Source organism: Phalacrocorax carbo, chromosome 21, assembly GCF_963921805.1.
Source record: "Phalacrocorax carbo chromosome 21, bPhaCar2.1, whole genome shotgun sequence".
Taxonomy (NCBI): domain Eukaryota; kingdom Metazoa; phylum Chordata; class Aves; order Suliformes; family Phalacrocoracidae; genus Phalacrocorax; species Phalacrocorax carbo.
Genome location: NC_087533.1, coordinates 8,773,307 through 8,792,895, shown reverse-complemented (window position 1 = coordinate 8,792,895; position 19,589 = coordinate 8,773,307). Strand labels below are relative to the sequence as shown.

General features: G+C 58.4%; 1 protein-coding gene across 4 annotated transcripts in view; it reads right to left on the bottom strand.

The window, feature by feature from the left end:
* BCL9L (BCL9 like) overlaps positions 1-19,589 on the bottom strand; it is a 79,857-nt gene that overhangs the window by 32,006 nt on the left and 28,262 nt on the right. The window contains exon 1 of one of the 4 annotated variants that reach the window (XM_064471063.1): positions 6,172-6,318. The exons of the other annotated variants lie outside the window; for them this stretch is intronic. The gene's annotated coding sequence lies outside the window, so the exon portion shown is untranslated. Of the gene's footprint in view, positions 1-6,171; positions 6,319-19,589 lie in introns of those variants that run through there. 4 annotated transcript variants of the gene reach the window in all.

Sequence of the window (19,589 nt, the reverse complement as noted above, 5' to 3'; positions counted from 1 at the left end):
GGTTTTGCTCGGGGTTTGCCAGGTGGCCCCGTCTCTTTCACCCCTCTGACGTACTCGAGAGAGCCGGCTAGATGCAAGAACTATAAGCAAGACTTTCCAAGAAGCCCAAAATGCAGGTCCACCTTCAACTCAGGTGACCGCGTAACTGGGGAGAGCTTGACGTTCCAGCTCTTCGTTTCAGCCTTTGACAGGGGGATGTGCTGGGAAACAGCCTCAGCAGACTGAGTCAACACAGCTCTATTTCTGACAGAGGGAAAAAAAAACCCCATTGATCCAGGTATTGATTTGATGCAGGAGTTTGTGTTTGTTTAAAAGTTTGCCCATGGGTGAGACCTTGTTACAAGCGTCTTTCCTGGTGATGAGGTTAGAAACAGACCGTGCCGAACTCCGGTCACCTGCCTAGGGAGCAGATGGAAGCAGGTGTGGAAGTTAAGTAGTCCCTCGGGGATGCTTCCCTCCCCCACTCCCCCAACATTAAAAACCAGGTTGCTGGGTGGAGGAACACCACGAACAGCTGTAAGGCAGCACCGGCATTTCGAGGACCACGGCGCAGCTAGGGTGTAAACGGGGGGCTGGCAGTTTGTGAGGCCAAAAGGACTTAAACAGCAGGTCCATTTCAGGATTATTTCCTGCCCTGCCTTTCTCTCAGAAAGAGCAAGGGGATTTTCGAGATCCCCACAGGTTTGCAATCCAACCAGGCAAGGGCCTGAGAAGCAGAGAACAACACTGACCGGGACAATGTGGAACTGACAACTCTTGTTTCCTTCCTTCCAGCAAAAGCAAAAGCACACAGATAGCGGGTACCTGCTTGGTCCTGGTACTTAACATAGACAACTTCCAAAAGCACTGCACGCATCAGCCCCTGTGCCAGCTCAGGCCCCCAGCGGGCTCCACGTTTGGTGGAAAATAACGGTCTCCACTGCAGGACCCGGCCACGGGTGCCAGCAATCTGCAGGTCGCTCCGAGTTACTATACTCCATTCCAGACCGTTCCTGCTCTTCTTCTGGCCCACATATTTGCCAAGCGAACGCCTGCAAGTAAGCTTAAGGAGAAAGCGTGGCTGCATCAGGTGCAGTTACTCCATCAGAGAGATACTCGGGTCTTGCTTCAGAGCTCTCCTCTTCCCACACCTCCTCAAACCCTATGGGCACAAGCTCTTAAGAGTCGGGCCAGGGAATTGAGGACAGGCTGAGGACTAGGCACACCTGAATGCAGGAGGTGCATCGCCAGCAGCTACCTCCTGATCCCAAAGCTCCTTCCCCTAGCGCCCAGCAAACGTGCAGCATCCGTTGCCCTCTACTCGCGTCCAGCCCCAGCGATCTCTGCCAACAAGCACCAGATCCCAGCAGCACCGCTCACTTTTCCTAACCGCTTCTGTCCTGCTATCCCAGTCCCGCATGAACCGCAGACGTACGCACACTGCAGTCTTTTCGTAGCCACCTCCAGCTGTATAGCACAGGCAGGGCCTCTGACCATCGGGGAAGAGCTTGGGCACAACTACGCGTGCAGAGAGACATCTTCCAGGGACTAAGATAGCTATTGCTCCCCTCACCTCTGCATTCCCCACGTGACACATGGCAGAGAGGCTCAGCCTTACCGGGAGCTCGCAGGCACCTTTCCCCATTGTATTCTCAAGCCTCCTTGTGCACCTTTAAGTTCCTTTCATTTCAACGGAGCAAAATATTCTGGAGGATTTATTTTGCCATTTACATTTCTTAGCCCATCACATCCCTTCCTGCTAAACTAAAAAAAAAAAAAACCAGTAAATCAACTTCTCCCCTTCCCTGCCTTTGCTGCCTTGGAAGTCTGTCTTGCAATTGCGCGGTGATATATGACGGAGGAAGCAGCAAACTAGTTCAGACCAGTGTGGGTATCCTCAGATACCCGCACGGCTCACAGCAGCCAACCGGCTGCTTGCTTTCATGCAGCCCTCTTGCTGAAGTACACAGAAGCCAGAGTCAGGCTGAAGCATTTGCTGCCATTTATGCATTTGAAATAGCAAAAAATCAACACACAAATTAAGAAAATCTGTCTCTGAGACCAACTAACCAATTTGCACCTGAAAACTCCTCTTGCCCTGAGGAGCCGCCTTTGTTTGCTCAAGGAAGTTTTGCTCCCGCGAGGTGCCGCACGCTCAGGCGCCCAGTGACCCCCCTGGGGTTGGACACACAGCGAGATCCCACGATCCGTCGCGCAATTCAGGCCGGGATGCGGGCTCGCCACAAGCAACGAGCCGAGCCGGCAGCACTCGGATCGTACCTGCGTCACCCCCTGCGCCATGTCCCCCCCGCCCTGGGAACAGGTCACACGGCTGCCCACAGATGGGCTACAGAAGCTGGATGCATATGGAGCAAAGATGTTGATGGCCAAAGCACAGGCCACGGGGCAGGAAACCACCCCCCGTGCATGCACCCCATTGCTGCCCAAGCCCAGCTACAGCTGGCTGCAGGGACGCGCACGGTGGGAGCACAAGGTGGGACAGTGACCGGTGGCCTCCCTGAAAGCCTAGGGGATAGCTGAGCTCCGAGGTCGGGGTGCTGCTCCCTGGGAATTAACAGACCAAAGCAGAGGCCCAGGAGCGCTGCCAGTGGCAAGCAGGGGTCTCTCGGAGCTTTTGCGTCCCCATCCGAGTCCCAGCGCTCCGGTGCACCCGTTTCACCCTAGCGCTTGGTGCAGCAGGCAGGGAGCGAGCCGTTCAGTCCCCCGCTGTGGGGGGTGATACCAGTGCTTACCAGCGCAGTGGAAGCAGGCAGCTCCTGTACCACCCTACCGCACCAGCGCCCACAGGAGATGCCCATGTCCCTGTGGCCAGAACACACGTGTCGTGCGCAGCCTGACAGCACGAGGCGCCTGACACCCAGCCAGCTGCCCACGCAGCCTGCTGCCGGAGAGGCCGGACACGCCTGCTCCGCCCTCAGCAGCACAGCGTCTGGCGGCCCCGCTACGAGATGTTGGGCTGTTCACGCAGGAGGGCTGTTGGCTCCCATCCTCCCAGTGGAAAAGCCGACTCCAGGGTGCGTTTCAGCCAGCCACACCTGCGCCAAGGCAGCCACGAGCCCTTGTAAATGCTCAGGAACAAAGCTTCGCCTCTCGCCTCCTCCTGCCCCCTGAAAGCCAGCCCGCAGCCCGCACGGCTCCTAGGTGCCAGCGGCCGAGGGAGACTTGCTCCTCGGCTCCCATCCTCCCAGGCCTGGCCTGCACAGCCTTAGGCACGACACTTCACCTCTCCATCTAATTGCCCGTACAAGAGCGGCCGCTGCCATCAGCCTGCGAAGGCCTGGCCGCAGCGAGCAGCCCTCCCTCCTCCCAGGCAGCATCACTGCAGGCAGAAGCAAGGCGGCAAAACCAGGCTGCCATCCTGCACCTTCTCCCCCTAGACCGATTCTGAAAATAAAAACCAGCTTCCACTTGTCCTGGCCCTGAGAGAGAAGGAGGCAGAAAGAGGTTTGTTGTCAATACATGAAACTGTCGCTAAGTGAAGGAGGAAAAAAATCCGGGGGGGAGGGGGGGGACGAGGGAGGGGACAGAACCGCATTTTTACTTCTGGTGGCCAGCCAGCTGACTGACTCAGCCAGTTTGGTCGCCTGCCATATAGATTTAAAAACAAAACCAAGCTCTCGGAGAGGGGAGAGAAGGGGATTCGGATGAACGTGCTTTTTTGTTGCGTGTCGAGCAGACCCTAGACCGGCCTAAGACGCGTTTAGGAAAATGGCTTCCCTGCCACATTGTGCCCAAGGGCTCGGCACAGAGCAAGGCGCAGCACAGGTCTGCCGCTGCCGTGCTGCTGCCAGCGCCACGCGCGGCGCGAGGCTCCCGCCGCAGCACCGCTCCCGGCAAATCCGGGTCTGGAGAGGAGCGCGGTGAAAGCCCAAGGCTCCAGAGCTGGTTCCCGCCAGCCACCTTGAGGGCTAGACACAGCGGTCTTGGTCCCCAGGCAGAGTGCCTCTACCGCCAGGCAGCACGGCCAAGGCCAAGGTGACCTGCTACGTCTGAGGTGTCCTGCATCTGCTGGGAAGAGAGCTGCGCACTATGCTGCGGGCAGCTCCCCACCTTCGCCTGCTCCCTGCCGGAGGAATGTGCATGGGAGGTGGGAGGTGGGAGGAGCGGGGAAGAGGTTGTTTTGAAATACCAGCTCCCGTTTTATTTATCTGGATCCCACAGTGACCATGGCACGGTAGCCACTCGCAACGAGTGCTTTCTGTTCCCAAAGCGCTGGACAAACCCGGACACGCACTCCCCACGCCCTTTGCAGCAACGCAACAGGCTGGCACGATCGGCATGGCACCAGACACGCAGAGCTCACTGCCCCACACCGACTCGGTGCGTCCACACCGCCGGACGGCCATAAAACAATCGTACGTGAATGAGCAGTACCTGGCACGCTGCAGCTGCGGCAGGCATTACAAACACAAGCTGGTGAAGCCTTGTGAGCCTCCCACGCAGTGATCTCCCATAGAAACTGGCCAGCCTCCCTGGAGATTAATCTCTCGCTCACTGCGGGGAGCGCTGACAGAATAAGTTACCTAAGGAGCTGACGACAGGTAAGAGCAAACCCTGTGGCTCTTATTCCCGTTTCAAGATAGCAGAACAGAGGCACAGAAAAACCAAGGCCTTGCCCAAAGCTGCCCCAGCCATCGGCAAAGCCCAGAAGAAAACCTTTGCCCTTTGGCTCCCGGTCCCCAGCACGGACATTAAGACAATACTGAAGCGTGGTCCGCCAGCTACCCCGGACGAGGTGTCACCTCCAGCAGCGCCCCGCCAGCCTCGTAAGGGCTCGGAAGAGAGGTGCGGATGTGCACCGCCGTGGGCACGGGGAGCAGGTGCGGGGACCCCCCCGAGGACTGCTGCAGAGAGGCACCCGGGCAGCCTGCTGCTGCCGGCGCTGGTTCACGCGGGAAGCAGGCGGACAGACGCAAGGACAGCCGCCAAGCCAGACAGGACCCGCCGCTGCAGGGCGAGGGGCGCCGCTCACAGACGGGCGGCTCAAGCTCTCCCCAGCCTTCAGCCTGGCGGGAACAGGCTGGCCTCACCTTCGGAGATGTTTCTGATTTGAGCAGAAGGAGCAAGACACGGGGCTGGGGGCAGGGGAGGGGAGCGACGGGTAGAGGTTTGCAGCGGAGCTAAAAGGGGAGATTTAGTAACTGTCGGAAAAAATGGCTGCTTTATTGCAGGCAGCTTGTAAACCCTGGAGCCTGAAGGTCTGGGAGTAATTTCTCCCTCCCACGTGCTGGGCTCAGTTTGTACTGCGGGTCAGAGGTCAGTGCTTTTCCAAAGCATTCTGGGAAAGACGCCAACTGGAGCAAGCTGCTAAACACCGCTCCTGCGGCAGGGCCCAAGCTGCTGAGAGCAGCGGGCTGGAGCGCACCGTTAACCCTTCGCAGGGCGATTCCTCCCCGCCGTCCCTCCTGGCTCCAGCCCTCGAGAAGTGCAGGAAGCGCAGGGTGGGGAGGGTGCCTGCTGCGGACCCGCCAGAACGGCCTTCCCCAGAGGCCGCCCTGCACGGCGCTGGGCTGGGGAGGCAGCTGGCCTCCCCGGAGCGCCAGCTGATGCCTCGGCATCGACCGGGGCCCGGACTCGGCCACCCGCGTGCAAGCTCAGCCCGCGTCCTGGCTCGCCAGCCACCGAGTCGTGCCGGCGGGCTAGGTCCGGGAGTCAGACTCCTCGCAGGGGAAAACAAGAGGCCAGTGGAGCGAGAGCCGAGCGCCTGCGACAAAGCCTCGCATTAGGCTCGGCATAGAGGGAAAGGCGGCTCACAGGAACGCGCCCAGCACCCCTGTAGAAGGGAGAAGAGCCCAGTACCGGTCTCCTCGAGCCCAGCACCAGTCCCTGCAGCCCACACGCCTGTCCCTGCCGTGCCACTGTCCTCCGAGAAGCCTGTAGGCACAAAGTCACAACCAGGGGCACTCAGGGGAGACAAAGCTCCCGTTGGCAGGGTCCAGACGGACTCCTGGCACCCCTTCTCTGCTCAGAGAAGGGATGCCCTCCCTCCCCAGCAACCTCCTGGGCCCTGGCGCTTCTTCTGCCTCCACTCATCAGTGCTTTCTTCCCAGGGTAATGTCATGCCCCGCTGCCTTCCACCTCTCCCCCACCGATCTCCTGGTGGAGGCAGCGACCGGCCTCCACGTGGCACCTTCTGCTTCTCCTCATCATTGGGTAAACACCCGGACCTACCAGTCTTGCCTCCAGCTGCTGGTGGTGCTCTCATTCCCTCAGGGGGGCTTTCAAGGCTGCCTGCCAGGGCTCCCTTATCTCCTCAGCCACCTCCTCCCGGGCTCCGGGACAGGGTCTGGCTGGTCGGGGGAGGCATGGCTTTGCTGTCTCACCCCTGCGATGCAGCGGCTCTGGATCACCTGTGCAGGCGAGAGCATGGCTTCCTGCAGCATTTCAGCTTCCTCTCCCAGGGATGTGTGCGAGCGTTTCTGGCCTGCAGCCCAGCCCCGCTGCCCCCACCCCACCGAGTATCCGCCAGCACACAAAGAGGAAGGGAGCTCAGTTCTGTTTCTCAGCGGCATCTCTCATCTTCCTCTCAGACGCATGCCCCATCTTTCCCTCGCTTCATCTCCTTCGTGCTCAGCGCCGCACCGACGAGGAGGAGGGGCCTGCGGTTACTGCCCAGGCAAACAGGAGACCCAAGCACTCGACTCGGGTCTGGCTGCCGGATCTGCTCTAGGCTCTTCCCCTCCGCGCAGCAGCACCGGTCCCAGTTGCCACAGACTGGTGCCCGACATCATGCCGATGGGTGCGCCGGGGCCCTTCGCTGGTGACACGGCAGAGCCTCAGCCCTGCTCGCCATGCAGCCCCCGGCCTCTGCTCGCCGCCAGCCAGACGCCCTGCCCCAGCCTGGTCCCACAGCTCCCATCTCTATGCCACGTCCTTCACAGGCACTCAGATAATTTCACCAGCTCCTCCGGTGGCAGTCACCCAGCTCTCCTGCTACTGCTTCTTCGACGCCTGGCACGGGCATGGGCCACAGCCTTACTTACCCAAACAGGGGGGCCAGAACCTACTGTCAACTAATCGTGTGCTGAGCAACGCTCCCCCCGCAACACCGCTTCCTCCAAGCTGGCACGGGGGAGCTGGCTGTGCCTCTGCACCCCTCTACCACAAAGACGGTCACAGCAAAGAAGACGATCCCTCTCCCTCCAAACACAGACTTGTGCCTTCTTGTCTAAACCCCTTTGAATCATGCTCGCATCTTTCTGATCCAGGTACAAAACGGCAAATTTCCCCACCGGCTTCGTTTATTCCATCTTTCCAAGCTCCTGTTTTCATGTCCCACCTGCAATCCCTCCAGCTCCTTCTTCCAAACCTGCCTTTACAGTCAGAGCTGCTGAATCCTCTTTCATCCTCTACCATATCTTCTGACTAATCCACATACCTCAGCCCTCCTTCTGGGCTTTCCCCGAGATCACAGCCCGGCGTTGCCTTCATGCTCCCAGCTACTGCTTCACCAGTTTCAGGAGAAAGGAGTTTGTTCCGCTCTCCCCCTGCCTGCCCCCCCCATGCCCTCTTCATTAAATCCTTCCGCTCCATCCCTCTCAGCTCCTCCGCTCTCACCTCCGGAGAAGCCCCCGGGCTAGAAGCACACACGCTACAGCCAAGGCATCTTGGTGACTGTCGTGTCGGGGGACTGGCCGGGCTTGGCATGAAGATCTCCTCCCAGGCTACCGCCACGCTTTCTGGTGACAAACGCATACCCACGGACAGGAACCTGGCACAGCAGCGCCCGCCGAGAGGCTGAAGGCACAGAAACGCCACTTTGGAGGGTGCTTCCTGCTGCCAGGGTGGCAGGACTACCAAGCCTGGGGGTTACTACTCTCAGAAGGCAGAAATCCACAGCCCTGCTGCCCTCAGCACCCAAGGAACACATCGTCCCACCGCTCCGCCACAGCGGAAAGAAACAGGCCTCCCTTCTCCACGAAGGGGCCAGACGAATACCTGGAATAGCGGACTTGGCCCCCCACAGCCGCGCAGGACGCGCCCCAGCCAGACACCGGAGCAGAGCATCCCGCGCTGGCACCAGGGCCGCAGCTCGCAGCTGACCTTGCCACATCTGCTCCAGTCAAACGGCTCCGAGCTTTTTGCCCCAGACTCCGCGCCTGCCTCAGGCCCCAGGCGCTGGTTGGAGACCTGCCAAGGAGAGGGCTGCCTGTTTGAATCACAAGCCAGAACTGGCTAAGCATCACCTTTAATAAGCCTTTCCCCTCCATCAGGCACCCTGATTTTTTTCAGCTACGGTCTTGTGAGACGGAAGGCTGCTTGGAGCCGAGCCAGCACCGGGGAAACCACCATTTCAAGGTCCTGCGAAGGAGCCTGTAAGAGCAGAGGGGAGCTTTGGTCGGGCGTGCGGGGGGTGATGCAAAGAGCAGGCTGTTCGCTGGGAAGCTGCTGCCGCTTGCCAGGAGGCGGTGGGGGAGGAGGCAGCAGATGTCCGCAGACAGCATTTGCCGAGAGCCTGCAGCGCTCCAGCCCAGCGAGGGGAGGAAGGCGGCGGCTGGTGCCACTGCTGCTGCATTGTAATTGAACAGGACAAACACGACGGAGTCTGCCGAGAAAGCTCACGTTGCCTTTCCCCTCCGATAACAGCTCCTTCAGCGACGGGAAGCGGGAGTCCCGGCACCCCGGCTGGGAGGTCGGAGAAAGACCTTAGGATGACTGTCGAGAGACCTTGAAAGCAAAAGGAAAAAGCCCTGCCATGAAGACTGCAAGACCGCTCTTGCCCAGGAAGCAGCAGCGGCTGCAAACCCCGGCGCAGCCATCGCGCCGGGGCCGTCTGGCGACGGGGGCCGGGGTGAAGGCAGCATGCTGCAGCCCACGAGCTGCCTTTATTCCTGGCATGCGCGACAGCCGGGCACTGACAGCCAGAGCCCAGGCAGGTGCCCGAGGATGGATGCACAGCAGATTCCCGGGAGAAAGAGGAAGAGAGCCCAGGAGGCTCTGGCTGCAGCCTCCCACTTTGGGCAGCGGAGCCAAAAGGGGAGATGCCCCCCACCAAGGTGGGGATGCACGTTCCCCCCCTCGTTTTGCAAACAGCGGACACAGGGCTGGCGCCGTGGCGGGCAGCCAGTGAGCCCAAGCCCAGCCGTGCTGCTTTCGGTGCGAGCGTGAGGTGCCGGCAGGCTCCGAGGCAGCTCACGTGGTTCTTGTTTCCTGCCTCTGGGCAGAGGAGGTTGGCTTCCTCCCCACCCTAGAGCAGTGAGGCCGACCAGGGGAGCTCCGCATCCAGCAGCTACCCCACGACCACCCTTCTCCCACAGGCTTTGTCCCGCACCCGGGATGTGGCGAGCCAGGCAGCGTCAGCCTGTCAAGACATACGGTGGCCAGGAGCAGCGCCTTAGAGAATGGGACCCACGGCACTGGCACCCCCGAGGGGCAGCGGCAGGTCCTAGGCAAGCCATCCTCCCGTCAGACAGCATCCTGACCGTCGCCGGGGTCTACACAACCCTCTCTCGCTCACTCGCTGCCCAGACTGCTCAAAAAGACCTTAAAACCCCCAGAAAAATGGGCACTTGCCGTTTCGGATGGAAAGGAACCAACTTCAGCCAGAGGGGTCTTTGGCTCATTAAGCGATCCCACCCTCAGGCTTGTTGTTCAGATCAAACCAAGCAGCTCCTGGGCTCCTCCTACAGCACACTGAGATGCGGTCTGGCACTTAGGTCCACTTGAGTCCTCTTAAAATAAAAATTAATTGATATGCAAATCAGACGAGGCATTAGAGTAGTCTGCTGGCCAAGGGCGATGCACAGATTCCCTGCTGCTTCACGCTACAACCCCAACTCCCCCACACCTCTCCTCCTCCCCAAGCCCAGGGTCAGCCGTCAGCCACGGCGCTCCAGAGCCGGGAGGACCCTGCGGACGCACGCCTTGCGTGCAGAAGGGAGCCTGCATGGCAGGTGTTCGTCTTGAGCCAGGTCCCAGCTCTGCCTCGTCCCCTCCCTGACCCTCAGCACGTCACATCTGGCAGGAGCACGGCTGGGCTCGCGCCGGGCCACTTGCACACGATCAGACTTTGCGCCTGCAAAGCAGACAGCAGAGCTGCTCCAGGCACTTCAGCGTCCGTGCCCAGTGGGGAGGCAAGGAGGTAGCAAGACAACTAAGAGCCTGGCCTCCTGGCATGTTTGCTACTGGGATTCTTCTATCAGTTTCCGAGACAGATCAATTCTTTGCACGCTCCCGATAGCTTTTCCAAATATACTGCAAACAGCAGCCACAGCCCTCGCACCACCCGCAGCCAGGAACAGCCACAGACCAAACGCCGAAACAGCAACCATCCAACACGCTCAGGATCAGGTCACGGAGGCAGGGCAATCCCAAAACGGGCCGTGACTCTCGGACAGGCTCCCGTCTCCTCGCTCCCCCTCCAACCAACCAACCGCCAACTACAGCTACCTTCTTCCGCAATCTTGTTTTAACCTGAGGATGGGCGACGCAGGTGACCTCTCCATCTGGTCGCGGCGGGGTGAGCACAAAGCTTGGCATCGCCCAGACAGGGATCAGCAGCCCGGAGGGATGCCAACATCATCCCTTTCCACTTAAAGGGCTTGGAGCATGGCTCTGCCAGCACCGGCCTGAGAACTAGGAAATCCTAGGGTGGCTGGTTTGCTTCACTGGTGTTGAAGTACCCAGCATGGACCTCCAAGGGCCTGCGGGCTACTGCTGGGAATTCAGAGGAAAGTACTTAAGAAAGGCAGCCTGTTATTGCAATAGCCTTAGATTTTTGCACAGGGGTCCATACCAGCATCAGAAAAATACGTGGAGCCCTTAAAAAGAGTCTAAGCCTGCTAATATAAGTAATGCATTTTGATTAGACGAGGACTTTGCGAAATTACTTTCGATTAAAAAGCATAATAAACTAACCGATAAACATTTGCCACCAGCAGCTGAGCCTCTCTGAGTATTTTGTAAGCGCTGTGCGGGCTGGGGAGCGGTCACTTACATGTAAGGTCCCGATTGCACACACACTCAGGTGGGTAAATCCCTCTCCTCACTAAAATAACAAACGCACCTGCAAAATCAGGGCTAAAATTACATTTATAGCAAAATATTTGTAAGTGGCAGGACACCACTTTGCTGAAGTTCTGCTTAGGGCAAAGTAAATCCTTTCTTTACAAAATATTTACAACTTCAAGCTCACGAAACTGACTTTCAATGAGCAAAACCAGGTTTGGGTTTTGGGAGGGCTTTTTGGTTGCTTGGTTTTGTGCTTTGAAACGGGCTCCAAAGCAGATTCAAACACTGAAAACTGTCATTTCTTTTTTTTTTTTTTTTAAAGAGAGAGTTTTAAAAGGGAGCGGGGAGCAAAACCCGCACTGAATTCTCCAGTGGAGGTGGGCAACCGAGGCAGATCATTAGCAAGCCACGGACGTGCGGAAACGTTCTGGGAGGAAGGGTGCTACTGACTGCATTACAAGCACACTGCTGCACTTATCCGTTCTTCTTTTGGGGCCCTACTGTTCTCATGGCAAAGACGACAAACAAGGCTTCGGACTTGTCACCCGTGGTGTCAACTTCATGTGAAACGGGATTCTCTGCTGACAATTAGGAAACTAATTAAAGAGTGCAAGAAACATCCACTTCAGCCACTCTAAAGCAGATATACGCAGGTGCATCACAGGAATAAATAACAATAACAAAAAGGTTTTTAATTCTTCTTTGAATACTTTTCCCAGCAGCTCCCCACGCGTTTCGAGCTCCGAGAACGAGCTGGGACGGAGCAGCTCATCTCTGCGCGAGGCCAACAGGAGAGCCGCGCTCGTACTTCCCAGCACCAGAGCCACGGCGCTCGGCCTCCGCTGTCAAACGCAATCTCGGCTTCTGCCCGCGAGCCCCGAGAAAGGACAGGGGACATATCACTCATTTTCCAGGTGGAGGAGGGGATGCAGCCCCGGGAAGGTGCTTTCTCCCGCCCGACACAGCAGAAAGCTGGGGATGGGTGGAGCGATGAAAAAAAGAGAGAGGAGGGCACGGTTCTGGTGCCCGCATCCCGCTCTTAGGGCTGCCAGGCCCGCACAGGCTGCCAAATCAAATAGCCATCCAGCGCCGCGCTCCTGACAGGCGTAACAGGCAAAGCCCCCAAAGCAGGACTGGCGCGAGGCATCCTTCCACCCAGAGCCACCGCTGCCCACGTCTGATGCTCATCCACCACGACTGGCAGCAGCTGATGCCTACGGATCCCACAGAAACCCCGATCTCTCCCGCCGGAGAAGCTCCACAGCTCCCCAGGCCGCTGCAGTTTGTACAGGCTCCAACCAACACCCCCGTCCCGGTCTCTGCAGGTGCCTTTTTACTGTTGGAAAGGGATCTGGGACAGTGTGAGGACACGCGAGGAGGATGGGAAGGACCAGCCCGTAGCCCCCGTGCCTCTCCGACAGAAGCGCTTGTCGGGAGTTCAGTGCCGCCATCGGTGGGCTCCGCCGAGGGAAGCCAGACAAAACCGAGGGCAGACCTTCAGCACCCCCCCGAGAGAGAGTTTACCCGAAACTGAAGGCTCCCAGTTCCCTTCTTGGTACCATCTTACCAAGGGAAGGCAGGCAAGCCCCAGCTTATTCTGTGCCCAGGTTTCTCCTACTGTAACACGGTTGCTCAGCCAAAGGGGCAAACTACACAAGCCTGTCCCTTTCAGGTCAAACATTGTGCTGGCGCCACCCGTGTTCCTACATTCCTGTGCCCACCGGCACCCTGCCTGGGCACTCCGCCGTCCCCCGTGACGGGGAGACGACCAGCCCAGCGTCCAGCGGCGCTCCTTCCCACGAGCCTTGCAGACCGACACGCAGCGCACCCACGAACGGGAGCCTCGGCCTGCAACCGCAGTGGAAATAAAACTACTGCCATTCAGAGAAAAGGCATAATTAGCAAAGATTAAACAGCCAGTAGCTACGCCGGCAGCGGGGAGGGAAGAGGCAGACCACCACCGCCCTGTAGAAGCGGAGTGGCTGCTTCCCTGCGCCCCTCACGCACCCCCCCAGAGCCCTGCGGGTCCTGTCCCGTGCCGTGCCCAGCTCCGGCGGGAGGCACCGAGCCGGCTCGCCCCGATCACTAGAAAGCATCTATACCACAGTATACAAAATCCTTCCTGTCTTCTTTTCCAAACGCATCTCACCCCCTCTCAACTGGGACCCCCTCATAAAAATAAGAAGAGACAGGCCTTTCCTGGCATTTCCTTTTTCTGAAAAGGCTGTAAAATTTTCCAAGCGTAGCCAGAGCCAGAGCAAAGTTTGTCAGAAGCTCAGCTCATTAGGCGGCTGCTCAAGGAGCCCCGCGGGAGGCGCAGGCTGCATAATTCAAAGCAGCTTGGACCCTGAAAAGAAAATAGAAACCAGGCTGCGAGAGCGAGGGGGGCAGCTCCAGCTCCGGTGTAACCCCTGCTCTGGGAGTGCCCCATCCGCAGGGCTCAAGAGGAGCCCCGGCCCCAGCAGAGGTGCTGCGGCCAGCCCAAGAGGAGCTGGCACCAGGCGGAGGAAATTCCAAGCCTGTTGCTTCTGGCAGCCACACCGGGCCCTGGCTAGGACCTCGGCAACCTGGAAACCGGCTACTCAGCAATTTTCTTGCCATCCAGAGGGCTTGTTCTGAACCACAGTTTCACTTCCCCCTCCCTGCGCCGCAGCCCAAGAGGCAGGGAACACCAGAGGCAAAAAAAACGTTTGCTCAAAAGCTGTTGTGACCAAGGACCCCCCGAAACTGCTCCGCTCCGGGACGGCAGTCTGGAGCTGCTGCCGGCCCTGGGTCCCCCCCTCCGTTACATCTGGGGGCGGGGAGAGCAGAGGAAACTTGCTTGGACCAGCCCTAGGTCTCCCTGGTTCCTTTTGCTCCTTGCCAGAGAAAAGTTCAAACAAGGCTGCACAGAGGCAGGACACAGGCAGCTTTCAGCCCAGCCTAGCTGCCGTGCTTGAGGCTCGCCTGTGGCCGGACCCGCTCCGTTCAGGCCCTGTCTGGCCTGATCCTCTGCTGCAGACCGGTGCTGGAACGAATCCTGCAGAGGAAGTGGTGAAAGCTCCAGTGCTGCAGGGGTTTCCACAGCCTCGGCCAGCTCGCTGTCAGGAGAGTCACCCAGAGATGCAGCCCTTGCTCTCAGTTACTGCCCTTCGGAGCTCCCCATCCCAGCTCCTCGCTGCCCCGAGCCCGCAGACCGCCAGGGCTGCAGGAGACCTACAGCATGGCTACTCGGGACCCCCGCAACGGCCTCTTCATAAGCCAGCGTCCTCTACCAATTGCAGCCTCACACTGTGCCTTTCCCAGGAAGCCAGGAGCCCAGCACTGCGTAACAACAGAGCAGCCATCCCACCCACTGCCGAAACCCCTTCCCATCTGAAGGGGAGCACAACTGTTCACTGGTACACAGCTCTTGAGCAGCATCTTTCTCCCACAGAGGATATTCAGAATATATTTTCTATTAGGAGGCCTGCAGTGCTCCGCAGAGTCCTTGCCTGCGGAACCCGTCAACCGATCCGCACCCGACCATGGCAAGACTGAGTGGCGAGTCCAGGAAGACCATCCGTGAAGCCAGCTTCAGGAGGGCACACGTTGCAAGCAGCAAGAAACAGCTCCCCTTAACTTAAACCCTTAAGAGAAGCCTGGGTACGGCTCTCCAGACAAGGGTACAGCGTTCTGGGAGAACAGCATTTCTCTGCAGAGCACGCATGGGACGAGGACCACGGTGCTATTTGGAGAACCAGACGCTCGACTGTCTGTTTGCCGCTGGTCTGTCTGACAGTCAGTTTGCGACTTCTGCTATAACCACTTGAGTCATAGCTTTCTAACTTACGGTTTTCTCAGCTGGGCAAATCCTGGAGATGAGACACTCAGGGACTGGAAAGCTCACGGACGCCCCAAGCATTGAGGATACTTCACGAGAGAAGCTCCTGACCTCCAGCTTCTCCGAGGGCTGGAAAAGCCCCCGGACACCTGGGCTAGAATAGGAGGCTGAGACCTAAAGAGGCAGCTGAGGAGGAGCAGAGCGATGAGCAGGAATCGGGACTCCTGGCATCTGGCCCTAGCTCTGCCCCATATTCCCTTCCTGCCTTTGGTTAAGTCATTTCCTTTCACTTTTCCTCCCAGTCTCTATTTTGAAGGCAAAAAAAACCCCAAGGCCTTGCTTCTGCGGAGCGCTCAAAACCTCCTCTGGCCTGTGACAGTGCAGAACATCACTACCGCCAGAGGCTGCAAGACGCCCGGCGTGCAGGAGCCACGCTGCTCACGCAGACCCCGGCAGAGCCTGGCACTTCCTGTGCTTACGTTTCGAGAAGCACCGAGTCTGTAAACAGTCAGTGCCGCGGAGCATCTTCTGCACGAACCGTATCCTAGCCTGCTCCCCTCCTTGGCCACTGCATTAAGCAGCTGAGCAAGGAAAAGGAAAGCTGCTCAGCTGAGCCGTGACAGAAGGAGCAGCGTACCCACACGCGGCGTTGCTCCGGACAGCCAGCCTGCAAGGAGGTGGCCCTCAAGCCGGTAGCGGCGAGGATGGGTGAGGGAATATACAGCAAGTTAAAAGGGAGGGGAGGATGGAAACAAACAAACAAACTACAAAAAAACAACCAACCAAACAAAAAAAAAACCCACCAAAACCCAACCCAACCAGCAGCACAAAGAGGCAGGCTGGAGTAGAGGTGCCCGGGGAGTGGGCCCTAGCTAGGGCTGGTGAGCAGCTCCTGCTGCGCCCTAGCAGGTCCGTCCTGTGGCCTCCCACATACTTCAGGGAGAGGGAAGACCAGTAGGCACAGGCAGGAACAAGGAGCACTCTGTGGTTTTGCTCGGTATTTCAGGCCATCTCTCACACAGGAGGAGCTCTGCTTTGCTTTCCAAGTCTCGCCCTCTCTGGCACGGATCACAAACCTGGCTTCTGGCCCAGGACTTGGCTCCAGCAGAGCTCCTCACCAAACAGGGTGACGCCCCACCTCTGGGCACAGCGCACAGCCCCATCTTAAAGCCATCTTGAGGCTACTGACCCAGCATCAGAAGAGGCTCCCCATCATCCCCTAGCTGGGATTCAAGGCATCTTGAGTTGCAGCTGAAAAAAAAAAAAAACAAACCCCAAATCTAGCTCCTGCTCTGGGTGGAAGCAAAACCCAGTAACAAAGCGCCACTTTCTCTAGCAGCTCCGGCCGAAGCTGGCAGACAATCTGCCCGCATCGGGGAAGCGCAGACTCCCAAAGACACCTAGGCACAGCTAGCATGATCCTCTGCCTGCAGCTGCCCAGGAAAGACGCAGTAGGACAAGATGCCAGGTGAAGGCCCTGCCCCTCCACCACCGGCAGCACGGAGGGGCTGGAAACCACTGCCTGATGCAGCCATCTGACAACCAGCAAGGATGCTGGGATACAGGGGAGCCACTTGTGGCCAGACACCAGTAGCTGCCGAAGAACCGGCGCACCACTCCAGAAAGAGCTGAGCAAGTGGGAAGCAGGCCTCATCCCTCTGGCTGCGCCGCGCCCAGCCCAGATGCGCACCCAGCGAGAGCAGAACAGGTTCCCACTTGGCTCCCCAGGGTGCCGCAGCCCACCATCCTCACGCTGCTTCCTCCAGAGGAGGGTCGCAGCTGGCATCAAGGCAACCCTGCCCGATGGGGAGCTGTGTGTCTGCAACAGCCCATCCTGTGCCCTGGCGGAGGGCCGGCAGGAGCGCAAGGTGGGAAGGGAGCTCCGGGTCCAAGCAAGCGGGACTTGGAGCTGGTCAGGGCACCCAACAGCAGCACACCCACTTCCAAGGCTTGGTGCAGGCTTGGGGTAGCCACACCAAGGGGTCCCGTGCTCCCTCTCCCGCCGCACCAGGAACCAGGCTGCCCAGGGCACCAGCAAGCACAGCTCGGCTCGCCAAGGACACGAGGAAGCGCACAGAGCTCCTGGCAAGTCGCCCCTCTGTAGCGTGGCTCTCCCTTAAATCAAAAGCAGGTGCCAGTGACACTAACCGCTTCCGCCGCTCCGGCTCCTGCCAGGTACAGCCCTGTGGCAACGGCAAACGCCACCATGAAGCGGTCCCAATTAGTACAAAATCCATCACCCTCTCCACCTCTGAGTTTCAAAGAAAATTGGGTAGGAAGAACACAAAACCAGCTCCCTGCTCCCAGGAAGGGACTGGTGCCAAGCGGATGACCTGGAACAGGCACCACGGAAGGAGGAAGGGTGCCTCTCATCCACGCCACGTGGTTTGGCTGGTGCTGCCTCCCAGGGAGAGTCCGAGGAAGGGCAAAATACAGCAACAGAAACCATCCCCGCCAACCTCCGGTAACAGTTCCTGGGTGCCTTCCACTCGGGGCTGCCGGGGCGGTGGTCGCAGAAGGGAAGCCAAACCAGAGGAGCAAAGACCGACCTGCCGGCAGGTAGCACGCAACTTGAAGCAGAAGTCGGGAAGAACCGAGAACTCATGTTCCGGCCATCCTCAGTCCCTGGGCCTCCCAGAGCTGCTGGACACGCGCAACTGAGAAGCAAAGCGGCTGCAATGCTTCCTAGGCCCCTTGCTCCAAGGTGGGTGTGTTTGTCCAGAGCTTCGGCGCTACAAGAAACCTGTAGGGCAGTTTTAATTCATGGAGATCAACTACGTGTAAAGTCAGTATCCAAAGCTCCCGCGCCCCCTAGAAACACGGAACCACGCACAAGATCGCCAGAGAACGCATTTGCCAGTCAACATCTTCCTGGGAGGAAAGGCGAGCTGAGTGACGCCGAGTCCTGTCCTGCATCAGATTTTGATTTGCCAGTAGAGTCATGCTGGCAATCCTCCTAGCACTTTGCTGATGCAGCTTAAATAACACGGACAAAATATCACCGCATCTGTTCATCGTATCGCTATGATACCTCCATCCTTCATTGTGTCACATATCCATGCACCTACGTACCACGTTTCCTGTTAAAAATGCCAGAAGTAGTCACAAACATAGCCCAACCCTCCTATGCTCGCCCCTGCCCAGGGCACTGGCGCGACGCTGGGTCTCTGCCAAAACAGCAACAGTACGAGGAAGATGACATTTGCGGGGCAAGCTCCGGGCTCCTGCTCGCCTAAAGCTACGGGGGACGGACAGACATCACCCCTGGGAGGAGGCAGCTACAGCGCCTCAGGAGCAGGCTCACGGGTGGAGCAGACCCCCGACGCGTTCTTGGACAGGAACGGCAAACCTGCGCTCTTCCACAGGAGACTTACTCCCCCAGAAGAGGCCTGCTTAGGAGATCCCTCCGTCGGGGTATTTAAAACTAGATGGAGCCCTAAGGAATTAAGGGCTGGAAGCCAGCCAGTGCCATCCCCAAGGAACGGCTACACCCGAGCAGCTTAAAACCCATTGCAGCAGCTGGAACACACAACTCATGCCAGCAAGAGCACATCTGGACCTCGGGGGAACGCAGACGCATCCTCAAGCACTCCAATGGCTAAAAACTTTCACTCTTAGCAGCAGCCGAGCCTGACGCAATCACCTGAGACAGCGCAAGGAAGCAAAGGCTCTCCCGATGTCAAGGCTGCACAGGCACGGCACCGACAAGAGACGGGGCATGGAAAACAATCCCAGGGCCCGACTTTTACTTGGGACTCTGCAACCAGCCAAAGATGACTGGGGTAAGCCGCTAACGCCTCTACAGCGGCAAGAAACAGCTACTGGCTGGGACAGAGCTGATGCTCCCCGCAGAGCCTCCTCTCTTGAGGAGACTCCCCAAGAGTCTCCTCTCTAGCTACAGCTCCCTTCCGCACCCCTCCACACCGCAAGTGCTGCCGGGACGGAGAGTGCTCACAGTGTTTCAGCCGGAGAGAACCGCAGCGGCGGGGAGGAAAAACAAAGCTCCCCCCCCGAAAACAGCACATACAGAGGACGCGACACCAGCTAGGCCGACGACTCAATAGAAAAGCCGAAGGCTGAGTCGAGCTTGGGCCGTAGGGACTGTCCAAGCCAGCACCAGCAAGGTCCACAGCTCTACAGGCTTGAGTTCGCCTGGAGCTGAAGCGCAACTCCAGCGCATCCTTGGCAGCTGCCCTGCAGCAGCGTAGCCCAGCGAGCTCAGTACTTCCAGCTTCACGCGGCAGTCTGTCCCCTCTGGCACGCGGCAGCCTGAGAGCCACCTTCCAACAGCAACATGGCGAGAGGCAAAAGCTGAAGGGCTTTGAAGTACAAAACATAACTATTTTTCTTTCTTCAACTGAACGACAACTGTACTTTCAAGTTTCTGAGTAAGCTTTCCTTTAGCCGCTGCCTTTTTTTTTTTTTCCAGTGGGGGGGCGTCTAGAAAGTGGAAAGGGACTTTCAGGGGCAGGGAGACGTAGTAACGCCTACAGTATCGCGCCACAGAAAACACCAAATGCCACAAAACGCATTTTCTAGGTAACGAAGATACAGGTCAAGGTGGGGGAGAGGCGCCGATCGCACCGTCTGCCCTGCCAAAACGGCAAAACACACGTTAAAAACCAGACAGAAAGGTTCTAGAGCGTTTAGGGTGTGAAGGCTCTGGCAAACGTCCCCGACGGAGTGGACAGTTGCTGTAGAGACAGCACACCGATACGCTCATCTTCCTTCCGAGGAGAAAGAGGATCAGGCGACAACGTCGACCTGGTGATTTTTGCACTAGTAGCAGCCACGGGTGTGTATTATATACCCACGTGTGGCGGCAGCCGGCGTTATC